Consider the following 7146-nt stretch of genomic DNA (forward strand, 5'->3'; position numbering starts at 1 on the left):
ACCAAACTGCTGAGTTCGTCGGTACCTACAGGGTGGCGCACGAAATGTGTTACCAATTGTTTCTTTCACAATTTACGACGCACATTAGATATCCCGCTGGGATCTCTACAGCAGTACCAGCAGAGCTTGGAAAAACAAGTGAGTTAGGAAATGACGTGTAATTCACGATACTGCCGCTAGGAGACTAGTAAGCAGCAATGGCTGACAGTGGAAGACTGACGACACAGCAACGATCGGCAATTGTGTTACTTTTTCATGAAACGAAAAGCCTTGTTGTGACTCAGAGGCGTTTTGGACAACAGTTTAACTCACGGTGGGTCCCTTGCAGGAAGACCATCCACAGGTTATACGATAAATGTCTACAGGAAGGAACAGTATTGGAAGCGAAGCGACCTCGGCCTGAGCCTGTTTGTTCGCCGGAGAATACTGAAGCCGTACGAGTTGCTGTACAGAGAAGTCCCGGGAAATCGTGTAGAAAGGCAGCAGTGCAACTGGGAATATCCAGATTCAACGCATTCTTAAAAGTGACCTCCATATGTAGCCATACAAGATGACCTGCGCACAGACGGTCACTGAAGAACACAAGCAGCAGAGACTACTGTTTGCTCAGTGGGCGGAGGATAGGGAAGAAACTCTCAGCAACGTTTGGTTTTCAGTCGAGGCGCATTTTCATTTAGACGGTGTGGTTAACAAACAAAATGTACGCTTTTAGGCCACTGAAAACCCACAAGTGCTTCATAAACGACAACGTTATGCTCCGAGGATTACAGCGTGGGCAGCAATTTCCAGTCACGAACTTATTGGACCCTTTTTCTTTGAAGAAACTGTGAACAGCGAGCGTTATTTGAGCATGCTTCGCAATTGCTTCATTCCACAGCTTCTTGCTACTGCCTTGCCCTTCAACATGCAGCGGTTCATGCAAGATGGAGCAAGGCCACATACTGCAAACACTGTGTTGGGAGTTTTTCATGAACATTTCGACATGCGGATCATTTCACTCAGGTTTCCAGGTCGCTTCAATGACGGCCAAAACTGGCCCCCCAATAGTCCAGACCTCAACCCATGTCACTTTTTTCTTTGGGGGTACCTAAAGGAAAAACTTTTCCCGAAAGGTCCACGTGATTTAATGGAGCTCAGAAGACTTATCCTTCAAGCTTGCAGTGAAATTACGGAAGACATGTGCCTTAGGGAAATCGATAACTTCAGTGTTAGGAAGTTAGGAAACGAAATGGTGGACATATTGAGCATGTGCTGAGTTAGAACAAAACTCCATGGACGGCTCTTCAATGTTCCTTTCACATTGTACTGGCAATAAAGTTTATATTCAAAACCAAAATGGTAACACATTTCGTGCGCCACCCTGTAGACTTACACACTACTTAAACTAATTTATGCTAAGAACAACACACACACACACACACACACACACCCATGCCCTATGGAGGACATGGCCGCGCACATGTATTGGTAGTATATTTTTCAGCCATCCCAAAAAATGTCTTATGATTTTTCTAAAGTAACCTTTTCTTGGCCCAGGATAATAATGCAATAGGGAGCGTGCATTTCTTTCGAAGGTCTCTTTTGCGTGCTGGACCGTAGCGTAGCGTCGCTGTCAGGTGCTATGTTGCCAGTCACAGGGAAACCGTTTTCCGTCGGCCCGGGTATTTGCGACAATTACGCAATCATTTTCACAGCCGTGTACGCTGTTAATCGCGAGTTCCAGCACTTACAGAAACAGTCGTACGAGGTGCATTCAAGTTCTAACGCCTCCGATTTTTTTTTCCTAATTAACTACTCACCCGAAAACGATGAAACTGGCGTTACTCCTCGACGTAATCGCCCTGCAGACGTACTCATTTTCCACAACGCTGACGCCACGATTCCATGGCAGCGGCGAAGGCTTCTTAAGGAGTCTGTTTTGACCACTGGAAAATCGCTGAGGCAATAGCAGCATGGCTGGTCAATGAGCGGCCACGGAGAGTGTCTTTCATTGTCGGAAAAAGTCAAAAGTCACTAGGAGCCAGGTCAGGTGAGTAGGGAGCATGAGGAATCACTTCAAAGTTGTTATCACGAAGAAACTGTTGCGTAACGTTAGCTCGTTGTGCGGGTGCGTTGTCTTGGTGAAACAACACACGCGCAGCCCTTCCCGGACGTTTTTGTTGCAGTGCAGGAAGGAATTTGTTCTTCAAAACATTTTCGTAGGATGCACCTGTTACCGTAGTGCCCTTTGGAACGCAATGGGTAAGCATTACGCCCTCGCTGTCCCAGAACATGGACACCATCATTTTTTCAGCACTGGCGGTTACCCGAAATTTTTTTGGTGGCGGTGAATCTGTGTGCTTCCATTGAGCTGACTGGCGCTTTGTTTCTGGATTGAAAAATTGCATCCACGTCTCATCCATTGTCACAACCGACGAAAAGAAAGTCCCATTCATGCTGTCGTTGCGCGTCAACATTGCTCGGCAACATGCCACACGGGCAGCCATGTGGTCGACCGTCAGCATTCGTGGCACCCACCTGGATGACACTTTTCGCAATTTCAGGTCGTCATGCAGAATTGTGTGCACAGAAATGCCAACTCTGGAGGCAATCTGTTCAACAGTTATTCGGCGATAGCTCAAAACAATTCTCTCCACTTTCTCGATCATGTCGTCAGACCAGCTTGTGCGGGCCCGAGGTTGTTTCGGTTTGTTGTCACACAATGTTCTGCCTTCATTAAACTGTCGCACCCACGAACGCACTTTTGAACATCCATAACTCCATCACCACATGTCTCCTTCAACTGTCGATGAATTTCAATTGGTTTCACACCACGCAAATTCAGAAAACGAATGATTGGACGCTGTTCAAGTAAGGAAAACGTCGCCATTTTAAGTATTTAAAACAGTTCTCATTCTCGCCACTGGCGGTAAAATTCCATCTGCCATACGGTGCTGCCATCTCTGGGACGTATTGACAATGAACGTGGCCTCATTTTAAAACAATGCGCATGTTTCTATCTCTTTCCAGTCCGGAGAAAAAAAAATCGGAGGCCTTAGAACTTGAATTCACCTCGTAAACATCACTAATCATAATATCCGTGTCATCTTTTACGGTCACAGTGATTGTAGCTCCTGCCGACAACGAAAAAAAACCTTCAAAACAAACCTACGCTTTGTTTTAAGTTTCATCCTGGCCTGAGAAAAAGTTACTTCAGAGAAATCATAATAACTTTTATGTGGTGGCTTGAAAAATTCTGTGACTTCAGGTTTTCACTACCAATATACACTGAAGAGACAAATAAAATGGTACGCCTGCCTAATATATTGAGGGATCCCGCGAGCACGCAGAAGTGACGCAACACGACGTGGCATAGAGTCGACTGAAGTAATGCCGGAGGGAACTGACACAATGCAAGGCTCTCCACAAATGCATAAGAGTTCGAGAGGGCTGGAGATCTCTTCTGAACAGCACGTTGCAAGGCATCCCAGATATGCTCAATGAGAATCATGTCTGGGGAGTTCGGTGGCCACGAAACTGTTCCTGGAACCAGTCTATAGCAATTCTGGACGTGTAGGGTGTCGCACTGTCCTGCAGGAACTGCCCAAGTCCGTCGGAATGCACTATGGAGATGAATCGACGCAGGTGATCAGACAGGATGCTTACGTACGTGTCACCTGTCACAGTCGTATCTAGACGTATCAGGGGTCTCATATCACTCTAACTGCACACACCCCACATACACTACTGGCGATTAAAATTGCTACACTAAGAAGAAATGCAGATGATAAACGAGCATTCATTGGACAAATATATTATACTAGAACTGACATGTGATTACATTTTCACACAAATTGGGTGCAAAGATCCTGAGAAATCAGTACCCAGAACAACCAACGCTGGCCGTAATAACGGCCTTGATACGCCTGGGCATTGAGTCAAACAGAGCTTGGATGGCGTGTACAGGTACAGATGCCCATGCAGCTTCAACACGACACTACAGTTCATCAAGAGTAGTGACTGGCGTATTGTGATGAGCCAGGGTCCATGGATTCATGAGGTTGTCTCCATACCCGTATGCGTCAATCCGTCCGATACAATACGAAACGAGACTTGTTCGACCAGGCAAAATGTTTTCAGTCAGCAACAGTCCAATGTCGATGTTAACGGGTCTAGGCGCAGCGTAAAGCTTTGTGTCGTGTCAAGGCTACATGAGTGGGTATTCAGCTCCGGAAGCCCGCATCATTGCACTGAAATCTGCAGCAGTTTGCGGAAGGGTTCTACATCTGTCACGTTGAAAGGTTCTCTTGAAACGTCGCTGGTCCCGTTCGTGCAGCATCTTTTTCCGGACGCAGCGCTGTTGGAGATTTGATGTTTTACCGGATTCCTGATATTTACGGAACACTCGAGAAGTGATTGTACGGAAAAATCCCCACTTCATTGCCCAGGTCGATAGCCACCCCATCACCTACCACCACCCTGATGATGTAACCCATGCCGCCTCCTTTCTCCAGCAGACCTTGTCTGAGGCCGTGGAGGCCCACGTCCCTACTGTCGCCATCCACCCCCACCGTCCTACCTTACCCCCACAGGTCGTCCTCCTCCTCCGTGAATCCCGCCGTCTCTACCGTGCCTTCCTCCACACGCGTGACGCGGACACACTACGACGCCACTGGTAACTCCAGCGACACATTCGAAATTTGCTCGCGGCTAAGAAACGCTGGGACTGGCGACAGACATGCACCCATTTAAATGCTACCCTACCTATAAACTCATCCGAGTTCTGGTTAGCCTTCCATCGCCTTACCGGAAGGAAACCCTCCCGCTGCTATCCTCTTATCCATGATGATCACCCCTTCCCTGACACCCTTAGTAAAGCCAATCACTTTGCCTCTTACCTCTCTGATGTCTTTTCCATCCCCGATGATCCCCAGTTCGATTACTCCCTCTTCCCGGATGTCCGAAATCGAACTGACACCTCTGTCCCTCCCCTCGCTCCTGGTTTCCAGTACTTGGACAACATTGAACACACGGAACTCAGTGCCCCTATCACTACACAGGATCTCATTGCTACACTCCTGGTCACGATCGTGTCACCTACCGTCACCTTTGTGAAGCTCGTGTCTCTTTCCTCTCCACCCCGGCCAGCCTCTACAATGTGGTCCTGTCCACCGGTTACTACCCCGACCTGTGGAAAACCTCCCGTATCCTGATGTTCCTTAAACCTGGTAAACCGCCATGCGCCGTCTCCTCCTACCGTCCCATCAGCCTTACCTCGGTCTTCTCCAAGGTCCTGGAATCTATCCTCACCCGCCGCATCCACCAGCATCTCCGCCAGCACCGCCTCCTTCCCGTTACCCAGTGTGGCTTTCGGCCATCCTTCTCTTCCGACGACCTTCTCCTTCACCTCACTCATCTCCTTTCCGAACAGCTTAATTCAAGTTGCTCTGCAATCTTGCTCTCCCTGGACCTCGAACGTGCTTATGATCGCGTATGGTATTCTGGTCTCCTCTTCAAGCTCCAAACCTTCGCCCTCCCCATCAATTACGTCCGTCTGATCGGCTCCTTTCTCTCCCACCGTCCTTCCTACGTCGCCATCCATAACACGGATTCTTACACCTTTTTTCCCTCCGCCAGTGTGCCCCAAGGCTCCGTCCTCTCTTCCCATCTGTACCTTCTATATACGTCGGACATGCCGCCGCCGTCACCCCCCGTCCACCTTCTCCAGTTTGCCGATGACACTGCCTTCCTTGCCCTTGCTCCCACCCTGCAGCGCTCCCAACACCTTCTCCAATCCCATCTTGACCGGTTCACCACTTGGTGCAACCAGTGGTTGCTCAAGGTCAATCCCTCCAAAACCCAGGCGATCATTGTAGGCAAAACCACCCCTTCCTTCCGCCTCCTTGATTTCTATCTCCCTGTCTATGGCCGTCCTATCGCCCTCACCACCACCCTTAAGTACCTTGGCGTCACCCTCGAACGTCGACTCTCCTGGACTCCCTATCTCCGGACAATCCAAGCCAAGGCACACTCCCGACTCCGTCTCCTCAAGCTCCTTTCCGGCTGTACGTGGGGTCTGGACCCCTCCACCATACTCCACACCTACACTCCTGGAAATGGAAAAAAGAACACATTGACACCGGTGTGTCAGACCCACCATACTTGCTCCGCACACTGCGAGAGGGCTGTACAAGCAATGATCACACGCACGGCACAGCGGACACACCAGGAACCGCGGTGTTGGCCGTCGAATGGCGCTAGCTGCGCAGCATTTGTGCACCGCCGCCGTCAGTGTCAGCCAGTTTGCCGTGGCATACGGAGCTCCATCGCAGTCTTTAACACTGGTAGCATGCCGCGACAGCGTGGACGTGAACCGTATGTGCAGTTGACGGACTTTGAGCGAGGGCGTATAGTGGGCATGCGGGAGGCCGGGTGGACGTACCGCCGAACTGCTCAACACGTGGGGCGTGAGGTCTCCACAGTACATCGATGTTGTCGCCAGTGGTCGGCGGAAGGTGCACGTGCCCGTCGACCTGGGACCGGACCGCAGCGACGCACGGATGCACGCCAAGACCGTAGGATCCTACGCAGTGCCGTAGGGGACCGCACCACCACTTCCCAGCAAATTAGGGACACTGTTGCTCCTGGGGTATCGGCGAGGACCATTCGCAACCGTCTCCATGAAGCTGGGCTACGGTCCCGCACACCGTTAGGCCGTCTTCCGCTCACGCCCCAACATCGTGCAGCCCGCCTCCAGTGGTGTCGCGACAGGCGTGAATGGAGGGACAAATGGAGACGTGTCGTCTTCAGCGATGAGAGTCGCTTCTGCCTTGGTGCCAATGATGGTCGTATGCGTGTTTGGCGCCGTGCAGGTGAGCGCCACAATCAGGACTGCATACGACCGAGGCACACAGGGCCAACACCTGGCATCATGGTGTGGGGAACGATCTCCTACACTGGCCGTACACCACTGGTGATCGTCGAGGGGACACTGAATAGTGCACGGGACATCCAAACCGACATCGAACCCATCGTTCTACCAATCCTAGACCGGCAAGGGAACTTGCTGTTCCAACAGGACAATGCACGTCCGCATGTATCCCGTGCCACCCAACGTGCTCTAGAAGGTGTAAGTCAACTACCCTGGCCAGCAAGATCTCTGGATCT

Source organism: Schistocerca cancellata, chromosome 10, assembly GCF_023864275.1.
Source record: "Schistocerca cancellata isolate TAMUIC-IGC-003103 chromosome 10, iqSchCanc2.1, whole genome shotgun sequence".
Taxonomy (NCBI): Eukaryota; Metazoa; Arthropoda; class Insecta; order Orthoptera; family Acrididae; genus Schistocerca; species Schistocerca cancellata.